At 37.5% G+C, this 15,060-nt stretch overlaps 1 protein-coding gene across 3 annotated transcripts in view; it reads right to left on the reverse strand.

Annotated features, from left to right (window-relative positions):
• The window catches only part of LOC128014455 (microtubule-associated protein 1B-like), a 41,995-nt gene that overhangs the window by 19,845 nt on the left and 7,090 nt on the right, over window positions 1-15,060 (reverse strand). Inside the window, exon 1 of one of the 3 annotated variants that reach the window (XM_052598042.1) lies at window positions 10,134-10,290. The exons of the other annotated variants lie outside the window; for them this stretch is intronic. The gene's annotated coding sequence lies outside the window, so the exon portion shown is untranslated. Of the gene's footprint in view, window positions 1-10,133; window positions 10,291-15,060 lie in introns of those variants that run through there. 3 annotated transcript variants of the gene reach the window in all.

Below are 15,060 nucleotides of genomic sequence, written 5' to 3' on the forward strand. Positions count from 1 at the left end.
TCTAATAATAATAATTAGTGTTATAATTTAATACATTAATAGGAGAATGAGCCTAATATCATCTTGACTATCGACAGAGACATCTGCTATCATCAATATCTCTGACTATCGTCGATACATGATACTATTGTCTATCGCCACAACCCTAAATGGAATGCTGCTGTTTAACCTGATAAATGTCAGCATTATAATGACATTAAGAGTACATATAGACCAAATAAGAATGTTTTTTGTGTCTTTGCACTGATTTGCTTTGAAATTATGATGTTTAATTGTTGCAAGAACATGTTCTTTACATGTATTGAAAAAACTGCTTGTGAAGACATTTTGGTGCAGGGGAAAAGATAAAAAATGTTTCAATAAAATAAATAAGTAAATGTTAACGTGTATAGTTTTGTGGGTTTATTTGTTTAATATTTTCACCTGAACACTGGTGCAGTGTTGATCAGTTAATCCATGAGTGTTAACTGTGAACATCAACATTGGTGTTCTAATCATCCATTGTCGTGTTAATATTTTACACTTTCTAAGAGTTTGTTAGTTAACACTGTCAGAGTGTTAATAATGTTAACTCTTTCAAAAGTGTTAATTTAACACTTTACCATTGGATCCCATATTTACTCTGGGAGTTAAATTCACTCTTTTAAATTTGCTGTGTTGCAAGAGCTTAATCCTTTAAAGGGGGGGTGAAATGCTATTTCATGCATACTGAGTTTTTTACACTGTTAAAGAGTTGGATTCCCATGCTAAACATGGAAAAAGTTTCAAAAATTAAGTTGTACGTTTGAAGGAGTATTTCTGTTCCAAAAATACTCCTTCCGGTTTGTCACAAGTTTCGGAAAGTTGTTTTCGAGTATGGCTCTGTGTGACATTAGATGGAGCGGAATTTCCTTATATGGGTCCTAGGGCACGTCTGCCGGAAGAGCGCGCGCTCCCGTATAGCAGAGCACTGAGAGCACAACAGAGGTTCACTGATCAGAGCGAGAGCATCGCGAAATGTCACAAAAGGAGTGTGTTTTTGGTTGCCAGGGCAAGACAACCCTTCAAAGATTACCAAAAGAGAAACAGCATTAAGGGACCAGTGGATGGAGTTTATTTTTACAGAGCATCAACGGAGTTGTGCAAGTGTTTGTGTTTGTTCCCTGCATTTTGACGATGCTTGTTTTACAAACAAGGCCCAGTTTGACGACGGATTTGCGTATCGTTTATTTCTTAAGGATAATGCAATCCCAACGAAAAAGGGTCACGATCGTGTGTTGGAACCGCAGGCGGTGAGTAAAACTGCTTCAAATATCTCTGTTGTTAACTTAGCTATCAGCGCGTAAGCACATCAAGTAAACAACATGCGATGTTGTCATCAAACTGCACTTTCCACATGTACAGCTTCCAAACGCTCTCAATGCAAAAGCCTACTGGCGCTCGTGATTCTTTAGCTCCGCCCACACGTCACGCCTCCAGCCGGTCGTGTTTTTCCGGGGAAAATCGGTACAGACTACCTTTCTCTCATTAATATAATAAAACTAAAGACTTTTTGGAGTTATGAAGGATGCAGTACTACTCTATAGGTACTCAAGATTAACAGGATATTGAGTGAAAACGAGCATTTCACCCCCCCTTTAAAGCATGTTACTTAACAACATTGTATTGATTTGTTCACCTGAAAGTCAAACATAGGAGTCGTATGATTGATTAATGTTAATCAAACTGAATGTCCCTGCAGCAGGAGTTACACAGAAAGGCATAGCTATCACTCACATCAATATTCATTCATTTAGAGAAGGACTCCCATGATGTGCAGAACAACATATTCACAGCTAAAAGAGTTAGTGCAATGTATCTCAAGGACAGCCCTGCAAGAATCCTGTTAATGAGACATCATGAACGTTTGGATTACAGTCATGAGTAAGGGGTTTAGGGTTTTAAGTGTAAATTACGATAAGAGGATATCTATGCGAATCTAATAAGGAAAAACCACATGACACAAATGCAACAAAAGTCTACATCGTCTCAAAAGTCCAGTCCAAACATATTTATTCTGTGATTTCAGTTGTATAAAGAGTGTTATAGGAGCAGGGTGTATTGAGGAATTAGTGGGATAATCAAAGAGCTGCTGAACGCAGCATGACTGGGGTTTGGACCAAGCTGGCCTAAGCCCAGCCTTGCTTCTATGAGCCATATGGTATGAGAAGGAAGTACAGAAGTGAAAGTACAACATATGTGAAGACTGGTGAGACAGATTACACCAGGGCGCACTGAATGCAAATAATACGGGCTGCCACGGAAACTGGTAGCTCCGACCCTGCTGCCCTTTGCAAAGTAACAAAGTACAAAGAAACGAGGGAGGTATGAAAGTCTCAGGCACTGCAGTTGCTCTGCCTTAGGCATAATGCCCAGAGCTTCATGGGTATATTGGCCTAGTAATGAATGCACTGTGTGCTCTTTAGTGTTGACTGATGAAAAAGATAACAAATGTAGGTGATAAAAATTACACGTTTTTAAAAACTCAGAAAAAGTCAGCATTAGCGGGAAAATAAAATCAGGGATAAAATATAATTTACAAACTAATTAAAAAAAACAATGAATTGACACTTAATTTAATTTAAAAAATAATAATAATAATTAAAGAAGACCATTTAAAAAAAATAGATTTATTCAGTGGCATTTATACTTTGATTAGCTTAAAAAGCCCATTTGAATTCCTGTATTCACATATTTTGTATTCAAACTGTAATGTTTGGCAGGATGTACCAAACGGTTCATTACTTTTTAAAAATAGTCAGTCTAGGCCTTAGTTGCATCAGAACCTCAAACCATGATTTGCTTGTCACATATGGCATTGGGGGCAGGACATTCTCATTTTAGAGAGAATTTGATTGGTCATGCAGGATGAGTCACACCATTTTTTTCTTTCTTCTGGAAACAACATTTTCCAGTACATTAGTATATTGATCTCAAATAGACTTAAAAACCACAAAACTAATTTGCCGTTTTAAATAAACAGATGGTTTTGGAGAGCGGTGTGTTCAGCCAGAATCTAGTTTCCACTACTCCCTTTGGCACTTTTCCACAGTCACAAAAGAATGTAGCATTGTAACAGTAGTCCAAGAAATCCAGTAAATCCATTAAAGAACAAGCAACTTCATAACTGCTGATTATTAATTAATGACAAACTTTATAGCACAAATATCTTAATCGCATTAGCATCATAAAACAGTCATTTTTAAGAAGGTTTCAGTGTAGTGATCCAGTCCTACCTCACCTGACCTGCTTGATATAAATATCTCCTCATGGACTCTAAAAATGAGAGCACTCTGTTAAAATAAACTCAAACAGTGCTATGGTAGAAGACAGACCAAGCATTCGCACTGCTCCAGAATTTTGCTCTAGATATGGTCACCCAAGAGATTGAGGCCCGTGGAAGTTTGGGAACAGAATCGCCTCATGCCACCGCCTTGTGCGCTTTTGGGAGCAAATAACCTTGTGAACGGCACGTCTTGCTGCAGCCAGAGATGTATAGTAACGAAGTAGAACTACTTCACTACTGTACTTAAGTACTAAAAGGCGGTATCTGTACTTTACTAGAGTATTCTTTTTTTCTCCTACTTCCACTTTTACTTCGGTACATATTTTCGCTGAGTTTAATACTTTTACTCCGATATTTTTTTTTATGTGCTGCATCGTTACTCGTTACAATTATAATATTGTTACGAATCATTCCATTACAAACCACTGCCAGAACTGTAGATGGCAGGTTTGATGAAGCTGGCATATCATTGAGCGAATCAAGCGATTGAGAAGACTGGGCGTTCTGACTGAACTGCTGTGAAGAGAGAGATGAACACCGAGCCGAGCCAGATAATGACTCGTTCACGAGTCAAGAACCGGTTGCATCGGTTCTCGGATGACCAGTAACGTTCGTTCTTTCTGACAGTTCGATTCAATAAACCAGTTAAAGAAAACAGTTCACCGATTCTTTTGCGCTCGATGCAATGGCGTCATTGGCGTTGACTGCACATGGGCTCATAACATTAACACAGAATCAGTTCAGAATCAATCACCAAAAGAATCAGTTCGTTTCAGACGCTCTGTGTGTCGGTTTGCTTCACGCTAAATCACACATGCGCAGTATCATCAGCTCCTCGGTTCACGAATCGGACGCGTCTGACAGAAACGGTTCTTGACTCGTGAACGAGTCATTATCTGGCTCGGCTCGGTGTTCATCTTCAGTTCTCTCTTCACAGCAGTTCAGTCAGTGTACTGTTGAGTCAATGAATTACTCCGGGATATTGGTTTGTTTTAACTCAGAGGGAGTGTCAGACACATTAAGCAAGTTAAGCTTAATTCATCTGTGGATTAATGCGTATTGGAGACGCGAACTGTTTAAAACGATTCAGTTCGATTTGGTGGACTGTTTCAAAAAGATCCGGTTACATCGAATGATTCGTTCGCGAACCAGATATCACAAACTGTTTTGTTTTTAACTGTCTTACAACAGACACGGAAGAGAAGACAATGCTGAATAAAGTCGTAGTTTTTGCTATTTTTTGACCAAAATGTATTTTCGATGCTTCAAAAAATTCTAAATGACCCTCTGATGTCTTACGGGTTTGAAACAACATGAGGGTAAGTTATCAATGACATCATTTTGCAAATTGGGCTAACTAACCCTACTAACCGTTTTTTATTTACAAGAAGTTACAGTCAAAGGAATTGTTATTGTCCTTTAGGTTAATCATTTGAAATAGTAAAAACAATATGTTAAAACTTTTGACTATTTTCTTTAATAGCTACATAACACAATACTTCTACTTTTACTTTCAGTACTTGAGTAGTAAATTTTAAAATAGACTACTTGCAATACTTAAGTACAAAAGATTTTGAATACTTTAGTACTTCTACTTAAGTGTGGTGCTTAAAGAGCACTTCTACTTCTACTCAAATCACTTTTTTGATAGAGCACTTGTACTTTTACTCAAGTATGGGTCTCTAGTACTTTATACATCTCTGGCTGCAGCACACTGTATTAGCAACACTAAATCTGTTTGTCCCCGTGGAACAAGCCATTTAATTCCCATTTCTTATACAGCTGACGCAGAGGTTGTGCAGTGGCCTTTCTTTTTATTAAAAATGCTAAATTAACTTTCATTAAACAAAGCACCACAGGTGTTTGTTGTTATCTAACTAGCTTTTCAGAATGGAGGGAATTAACGTTACTTTTGAGGGATTTATTGTAATCCCATAAATGTGTCATTAATCCAGTCTTAGTCCAGTCCTCTGGTTGATGGGAAACTTGAAAAATCCTGAAAGTAATAAAAGTAATTACATAAATTACACCACTAGGCACCATCAAAACAAAAGACTAGAGAAAAACAAGACTAACACAAGCTGGCTTATATTTCTTCAGACTTTGACACTCCCGGTTGCATCTACACAAAAAGCAAATGTCCTAGTTTCTACTGGTAATCGTAGTCCTGTGATTTGGCAATGCCGAATGATTCTGCTGTTAAGCATATGAAAGCCTCTTTTATCACGGATGTGTCACTGAATCTCAGACAGTCAGTCACCTGGGTAAAGGGTGTGGCATTGGCACAGTGACCCAGGCCAGCAGGAGTGCATGTTGTGATTTTATGCCTCATTTGGACCGTTTCAGATTTCATAAACAGTGAAAGTTTTCACCCTCATCATTTTGCATTTATTTGCACAATTTACATTAGATATCTATGTATTCAATATAAATAGATTTCAGTGTCAGGATTGTGGAAAGAGCACTTTAAGCAAGATTAGGCAAGTTTTAAAGCAAGAAAAAAGATATTGGTGCTGTACCACTGCTTCCTTGGTGTCCAGAAAACTCCAATCTAAACCTGAGCCAACTATGAGATCATGCCACCACACAGCCAGTTCATTAGCATTTGAAGCCACATCTTTGTGGTCCTGAATAAGGGCTGGATGTTTCTCCAACACTGACGAAACTCCACAACACTGCAGCATTTCACGACAACGTCGTGCTACCACAAAGACGTGATATGTCCACATAAATTTGCCATTTTAATAGGGAGGAACAAAAGAATAACAAAGAAACTCGAAGCTTGATAGGTGCATCTTTTAATCCTGATAATTGTGCCAATATATAATATATACCCAGCGCAATAGAGGGCAGGCAGATCAAATAAAAGAAAATGTCATGAGTACATACCAAGTAACGGAAACATGTTAATAACAGGTTTTCACTGCAATATAGAGGAGTGCTTATGAAAGCATGTGGAACAGAGTACAGTAGAAGTAGCGGACACGTTCTGATCTAAGAGAGTACATGGGTCTGTTCTGTGACTCAGCATCTGATCTCAAATGTTAGTTTCCACAGTCCCTTAACCAGATTATGGGTTGTTTCTAAAACATATCAGTGACATCTGATAGTATGTCAACATCTCTAGAAGTATTCATGTTGTTATCTTAAACATCAAAGTAAATAATAGGTCAATTTGATAGAAAAACATTGAATATCTGAACAGTTGATGGGCTAACATTCCACATTCCCAATATCCCAGTCTTGCCGCAGTGACAATTTTCACACAAAAAAAAAAAAGTACCAAATAAACAACATTTAATGCAGAACATGTCCTAAGGCAATCTGTATGATTAACATAATGTAAGGTAAAAGATCTTAAACCAGAACAAGCAACAATTTACACAGGCCAATTTAGACCAAAAGTGATTCAATAGCAGTGGAGGAAATTCTCTCTGCAGCACTACAGAGGAAAGAGAGGGTGATCCTCCCACACTGAATCTGCAAACTCCCAGGGGTGATGGCCGTTTGTGCACTCACCCACATACCCGCCAACATAAAGAGCCTTCAAAAAACTGAATAAAAGACAGAAATATGTCACTAAAGGGTGAGCTTGGAGCAAATGTGAGACTATAACAATCATATCACCTTGCTATGACCGTGACCAGTTCACATCAAGAGCCTGTGACATCACATCTCATTTTCAACATGTTTAACTCGACCACAACAAGTGTGCGCTTTTGTGCAGGTCAACCGCTCAAAATCTCCCTATATGGAAAGCTTCTTTAATACAAACTTAATGAGCAGCTGCTATGAGCCGTTATATAGAGCTTTACCAGTATATATTTAAATGGGTTAATGAGCTGACTCGGAGTAAACAAGTAAATTACAATTTAACGGTTTGTTTTGACCGCAGCAAAGCAATCATTTTGGTCAAATGTTTGAGGACACAGACAGACAAACCTGCGTACCTGTCTAAGAGATTCACTTGTTATTCCACAGACGGCACCTCCCACTTGTGGCCCTTTCCGCTGAGTAATCCACCAATGAGAGGTTGTTTGTCTCAAATGACGTTCCTAAATCCGGAAGGATTATCCAATAACTCTAAAGTTGAGTTGCTAATATTTTCTATGTCGGACCATTCATTTATGTTATCCATGGAAACCATGCAGGACTAAAATGGCTGTTCCTTTCTCAGATTTTCCAATGTCAAACAGGAACAAAGCATGAGTCACTTTGGAAAAGCCTAATCGCCCTGTCTTTAATGTCTTCAATGGCCCATTTTTACTCTGTGTCAGATGGACGTGCCCTTCAGTGTCCGAACGCTGAGCCTCACATCAATGATATCATGAAAGCTTAATAAAGAATCTCTCTAAATCCTATAACAGAGCACACTGCCAGAACAACAGGCGCAATTAAATAAGATTATGTATTATGAAGGAACTTTCATCTCATATTATAATAAAGACACTCAAAACACTAAACATTCTGCACCTTTTAGCTACTAGCAGTACCAATGGGACAATGACTCAGCAGCTAATATTGTCAGTGGGTGTTTCTCTATGTAAAAATCCCACCCAGCATCGGAAAAGAAAACTAAGGAATGACTGAATCATTTCAGCATTGAGATGACAAACAAATGTACTTAAAATAGTCCCCAGTATCTCCTTTCAAGTTAACAACACCATCACCTCTTTATTATATCAGAGTACTTAGAGATCATTTAGTTTAAGCAGGTCTCATTTACTTCATTGATGTTTTTTGTACTCCATTTAAATGAAGAAGAGTAAAACAGTTAAACGTTCTGACTCAAACGTCAGCTGTGCCAAATAAAGCAAGAGTCATTTGTGGGTTTAATTGGCCTCCACAATGATATTCAAACATGAATGTCCTTAAGCGGACAGATGCACAAACGTATAGCAAACATAAAGGAAGAGAAGGGGAAATAGAAAAGGAGTCTCAGACAGCAACACTGAGTCACAGAACAGCAAACGAATCAGTGGCTGTCAAAACTTAATTGTTTAATGTTTATAAATGTTTCAAGATTTTGTATAATTGTAATTGAATTACAGTACATAATAGCCTGAATTTAGTGGAATTACTGTTTAACAAAAAAAAAAAAAATGATAGAGATGACTGTCGAAACTGATTTTAAAAATCTGAACTGAACTGCTTACTCAAGCAGCATTATAGGTTTCATGGAATGCTGTCAAGAAAGGCATCTTACTAGATTTTAAGGCCGAGACAAATTTTTTTCATTGTTTTGGTTGTAATTTTATTGTAGAACGAATAATTATTTTGAGTCAGTGCAGTCTGATTGCCAAACGGATGTGTGAACAGTATAGTCAGATACCAGAACGAATGATTAGAGTTATTTAAAGTAAAAACAAAACAAAACGTGTGACCAGAGCAGAATGAGTCTCAAACGAATGGCTCTTTTGGGTCGGCTCTTTTTACTGAATCAAATCATAGCAGTCCTTATGAGCTGGGACTTTAAAGTAAATAATTATGGTAAAGATCATATTGTGTTTATGTGACTCATTAATCAAAAAATCTTGAGTCAGTTATTTTTAGTGAACATATTTGCGCGACAAGTGTTTTCTGGTTCTCAAACGAATGAATCATTTGAGACGGTTCTTTAATGAATCCAAACAATGCAGCGGTTGATGAAAAAAAGTGAGTCGGAGCGGTTGATGTATTCAAATGACTCATTAATAAACAGCAAGTTTTACTTTATGTTATGTCATCATGAAATAACGAGTATACCTGTGCTGCGTTATAATTAGTAGAGATAATAAGACTTGAAACATTCACGGTCTTTCGCCTAAAGACAGGCTACGTTTTATTGGAATGTGGTATTTTTTTTGGAATTAACTAAATGTTACCACATTTTTATTTTTTTTAATATATATTTTATTGCGTTTGATTCATCTAAAAACTATCTGTGAACCCTAAGTTTCAATAAACATACCTTTCACAGGAATATTTTTTGGAAATCTAAAACGATCTGCAGCAATAACAAATTAAATATCTTTTGTCCAATTTTTTCTTCTACAAAAGTACTAAAAGAATCGTTGATGAACCAAAATCGTTCATGTAATTTCACCAACTCGCAGACATTCACTTCAGATCATACTTCACAACTTCTGAGCATAATATATTTCTCCAGACAAAGACGTACACGTTTAGAATATTAACACAGCCTTCCTAAAATATCTCAATGTAGAAGTGCGTCATGCAGCAAATAATGACTTCTCGTGGTCAGTTAGCACAAGCACAAAATAATAAAATAACAAGACCACTTCAAATAGTTACTGTAAAACGCACAAATAATTTCACAACCTGTTAAATAATAAATAAATAAATAAAACATTCAGCGCAACGTATAGGCTAAAGTTAACCCGTCCGCGCGAGCTCTCCGCCAACCTCCATCCATCACCTAAATTAATCCAGTTAATTTGGATAAAGCACAGTAAGGTGTTGATCGTACACTCTGTCCTTCAGACATATGTCGGTAGATTTAAACGACTGTCTGGACGTTTAATTACCTAATTCTTTCGTCGTTGTGTATCTCGACTGTAACGCATTATAATGCGTATGTCTCGCGCCCCATTAGCCACGAGTACGCGATCAAAGTCATTAATAACGTCAAGAAGACAAATATGCGGTCAAATTAGGATACGCACCCTCCGCGACGTCACAGTCTCAAGTGTCACTGACTGTTTGCATCGCAAGACTCTTTGTCCGGACCACTGGACCACTGCGACACTGCGTAAAAAGTCACGCCAGAGAACGCATCGCACGCTAGAACGCTGTCTCTGTAGTTTGCATGACAGAAAGTGATACATACCGTGTGCCGAAGCGGGCCACTTCAACAGAGCGTCGTGTGTCTCTCGACTGATGGGTGTTCGGGAGCGCAGTCGCTGCTGTGTATGTGTTTGTGTGTGTGTGTGGGAGGGGCCGGAGAGTGTGTGTGGGTTGGCAGATTTGGGTTCTCGAGCAGAGCGGGATGGTTGCAGCAACTCTTGCTGCAGCCACTCGCCGATTAAACTACAGATTCAGCTACTGTCTAAAGAAGAGGAGGGGGGGGGGGGGGGGTTGATACTTTAAATGCACCGCAAGTAACCCTTTCATGCCTAATATTATATTACATTACATAGGCTTGTTATAGCCTATGCAATTTACCCCTTTAGGCCCATTATAAACAACTGGCATCCATTCTCATACTAAACTGAATAAGTGAGTAATGATCTGATCCAGTTGAGTTTTTAGTATACATTAAATCCAGCTGGTACCTATTCATTCCAAAAGCAGTTTTTTTTATTATGCTACATGCTTTATTGCTAAGTTTAGCTGTGTGTCTTTTGTTTTGTGTCAACTCACACATATAATTGACATTCATGGAATCGGTCTCACTGATTTTTTTTTGTCTTATTGTTAGTTTGTGATGGAGCTGCATTGCACTGACCTCCCTCAAGCTCTATATAAAGCCTGATAAATTTGATCAGTTGCGCATTACATCACAGTCATGTGATGCAAATATGGTGGCATCCATTAAGAGACAGCCCACTCAATTTAAAATAAGGGGTCGTTCACACAGAAAGGTTCCCATTGTTTTCTATGTAAATGTGCAAGACGGACATATTTGACTGCTGCGCTAGCATCTTCTAGTTCATGATGACATTACATACTAAAATTGCTGCATTAGTTAAAAGAAGTTTAAAGGGTTCACATGATGTGATTTCAAGTTTTCCCTCATCTTTGCAATGTTACAAGCTGTTCCTGCGTATATACGTTCCGCAAAGACTTTTTTCAAAGTTAAGTCACTAAAAATACCACATTCAAACATGCCCCCATAAATCTCTGTCACTGTGTTGGATGATTTGCATAACACCACCCTAATGTATACGTGAACAAAGGCGGTGAAACTTTTATTCTCATGTAGCATTGTTTCCATCACCACCATGTCGCAGAGACGCTGTGAGTTTCCAAATATGGTAAGGGGCGTGACATTTCCGTCACACGCTTGAGGTATTCGGCCAATCACAATACACTGGATAGCTGGCCAATCAGAGCACACTGCACTTTTCAGAACGATTAGCTTTGTAAAAACTGATGTTTTTTATAAAGTTGGGGGAGAGAGGAGCAACAATAATGTATCGTTTGTGGAAAATAATGTGTTTTTTTTTTTTACCTTAAATGGTGTAAACACATTGCATGACACCAAGTATGTTATTTTAGCATCCTCATATGGCCCCTTTACCTTTAAAAACGTTTTTGTTCCAATGCAAAGCATGTGCAAAAGGTGCCTAAAGCTAGACAGACATATTTGACCTTTGTGTTGGTATTTTTTAAGAGTCTAAAACACGCAACACTCAACTATTAAAAACGTAATTGCAACTAAAAAAAAAAAAAGAAGAAATTGTATACTGTCTGAGTAGGTACTAGATTAAAATTTATTTTCTGACCTTATGGGATGGTAAAGTGTCCATCCGAGTATCTGATCATCTTCCAATGATCTGTTTTCAATTTGTATAAATTAAACTAAAAGTCGTTATACAGTATTGTTCAAAATAATAGCAGTACAATGTGACTAACCAGAATAATCAAGGTTTTTCGTATATTTTTTTATTGCTACCTGGCAAACAAGTTACCAGTAGGTTCAGTAGATTCTCAGAAAACAAATGAGACCCAGCATTCATGATATGCACGCTCTTAAGGCTGTGCAATTGGGCAATTAGTTGAATTAGTTGAAAGGGGTGTGTTCAAAAAAATAGCAGTGTGGCATTCAATCACTGAGGTCATCAATTTTGTGAAGAAACAGGTGTGAATCAGGTGGCCCCTATTTAAGGATGAAGCCAACACTTGTTGAACATGCATTTGAAAGCTGAGGAAAATGGGTCGTTCAAGACATTGTTCAGAAGAACAGCGTACTTTGATTAAAAAGTTGATTAGAGAGGGGAAAACCTATAAAGAGGTGCAAAAAATGATAGGCTGTTCAGCTAAAATGATCTCCAATGCCTTAAAATGGAGAGCAAAACCAGAGAGACGTGGAAGAAAACGGAAGACAACCATCAAAATGGATAGAAGAATAACCAGAATGGCAAAGGCTCAGCCAATGATCACCTCCAGGATGATCAAAGACAGTCTGGAGTTACCTGTAAGTACTGTGACAATTAGAAGACGTCTGTGTGAAGCTAATCTATTTTCAAGAATCCCCCGCAAAGTCCCTCTGTTAAAAAAAAGGCATGTGCAGAAGAGGTTACAATTTGCCAAAGAACACATCAACTGGCCTAAAGAGAAATGGAGGAACATTTTGTGGACTGATGAGAGTAAAATTGTTCTTTTTGGGTCCAAGGGCCACAGGCAGTTTGTGAGACGACCCCCAAACTCTGAATTCAAGCCACAGTACACAGTGAAGACAGTGAAGCATGGAGGTGCAAGCATCATGATATGGGCATGTTTCTCCTACTATGGTGTTGGGCCTATTTATCGCATACCAGGGATCATGGATCACTTTGCATATGTTAAAATACTTGAAGAGGTCATGTTGCCCTATGCTGAAGAGGACATGCCCTTGAAATGGTTGTTTCAACAAGACAATGACCCAAAACACACTAGTAAACGGGCAAAGTCTTGGTTCCAAACCAACAAAATTAATGTTATGGAGTGGCCAGCCCAATCTCCAGACCTTAATCCAATTGAGAACTTGTGGGGTGATATCAAAAATGCTGTTTCTGAAGCAAAACCAAGAAATGTGAATGAATTGTGGAATGTTGTTAAAGAATCATGGAGTGGAATAACAGCTGAGAGGTGCCACAAGTTGGTTGACTCCATGCCACACAGATGTCAAGCAGTTTTAAAAAACTGTGGTCATACAACTAAATATTAGTTTAGTGATTCACAGGATTGCTAAATCCCAGAAAAAAAAAATGTTTGTACAAAATAGTTTTGAGTTTGTACAGTCAAAGGTAGACACTGCTATTTTTTTGAACACACCCCTTTCAACTAATTGCCCAATTGCACAGCCTTAAGAGCGTGCATATCATGAATGCTGGGTCTTGTTTGTTTTCTGACAATCTACTGAACCTACTGGTAACTTGTTTGCCACGTAGCAATAAAAAATATACTAAAAACCTTGATTATTCTGGTTAGTCACATTGTACTGCTATTATTTTGAACAATACTGTATGAAATCAAAATGAAGCCTTCTCTCTTTCACCAAGCCCTCTTATTTGCAGCCCTTCCATTTCAACCACCTGTTATATAAGACCACTTTCACAAACTAGTCAGTTCTTGATGGACTGAATCAAGTTCTGCCATACATTTTGCCCATGTTTTTTTTTTTATAGTTTATTACAGCCTTACTGAATGAGTGCTTGACCTGAATAAGGTTGCTGTAGGCACTGCATGGCTTTATGGCATGATAAGAGAACTGAATTTTGGTGCAGTGTTTTTCCTGCTGTGCCCATTCTGCCAGACAGGCCATATTTTCAATTCCCCCCTCTATGGAACAATCCTGATATATTTTGATATGCTTTCCAGACCTAATTCGCAGTCAGATCAGCACAGATAATCAGCAAAGGCTCAATTTATGAAGATTAAATGTCTTATTTTATTTCTCATTCATCTGGGATGTGATTGTGAAATCAATAGAGCAAACAAACGGTTTTCTCTCTTACTTTCCCTCTGAGTAGTTTATTCATTCATCTAATTTAATTAATGATTAAATGATGTTAAAATGCCCTGGAAAAATTACTGTCATTACCAATGCATCCATCTAATGATTCATTAAAAACTACATGAAGTAATGCTAAAATCAGTGCCAGGTATTTTTTATTTTGTTTATGCTCCAGATTAGTGCTTTGACTCGAACAGAATCTGCAGTGTTATCAATATCCAAATCATAAATTATTGAGCAGCCTCAATTATGCATGACTGACCTCCCTCTGCTGTTCAGGATGTCAGCACAAATTACATGAATGAATGGGTCTGTAAAACACTTTAGTATGTCTCTTTGAACCAAAATATATGGTCAGTAACTTAAATACAAAAACTGTTTTCAGCAGATTTAAAAAGAGATTTGGAGGTATTTTATGCTCACAATGGCTGCATTTATTTAATCAAAATACAGTAAAACAGTAATATTTTGGAGTTTTATTACAGATTAAAACAACTGGATATCATTTAAAAATATTTCAAGATATAATTTATTATTATTTTCTATTGAAAAGCTTAATTTTCAGTCTTCAGTGTCACGAACCTTCAGAAATTTTTCTAATATGCTTATTTGCTGCTCAAGAAACATTTATTATTATGATCAATGTTGAAAACTTAGTGTTCAATTTGAAACAAATCTTTTGTAAAATGATAAACATATTTACTGTCACTTTTGAGCAGTTTAATGCATCATTGCTGAAAAAAAGTTTTGAAAATAAAACTTTTGAAAGGTAGGTAGGTATGATATATAATCTGAATACAACTCTTCCATATTAACCAAAATCAGTGATTGTTTCCAAAGTGAAGGCTAGTTACCAAACTGTACCAGCATCTGCTCACTTCACTTACTTTGTTTGCAGTCACATAAACATTTTCACAAAAAATTCCCTCTGAAACACATTTAAAATTAAATATAAAAAAAATGCATAAAACCGCATAGTGCAAACATGTTTCCAAGTCAAAACACAAATGATAATCTGTGTTATCGGCTTGAGTGTTTGTTTTGTTCCTCATGTCAGAGTCGGTGCGTAGCCACGAACATCTCACTGGCCTTTTGT

This window comes from Carassius gibelio, chromosome B25, assembly GCF_023724105.1.
Source record: "Carassius gibelio isolate Cgi1373 ecotype wild population from Czech Republic chromosome B25, carGib1.2-hapl.c, whole genome shotgun sequence".
NCBI classification, from domain to species: Eukaryota; Metazoa; Chordata; class Actinopteri; order Cypriniformes; family Cyprinidae; genus Carassius; species Carassius gibelio.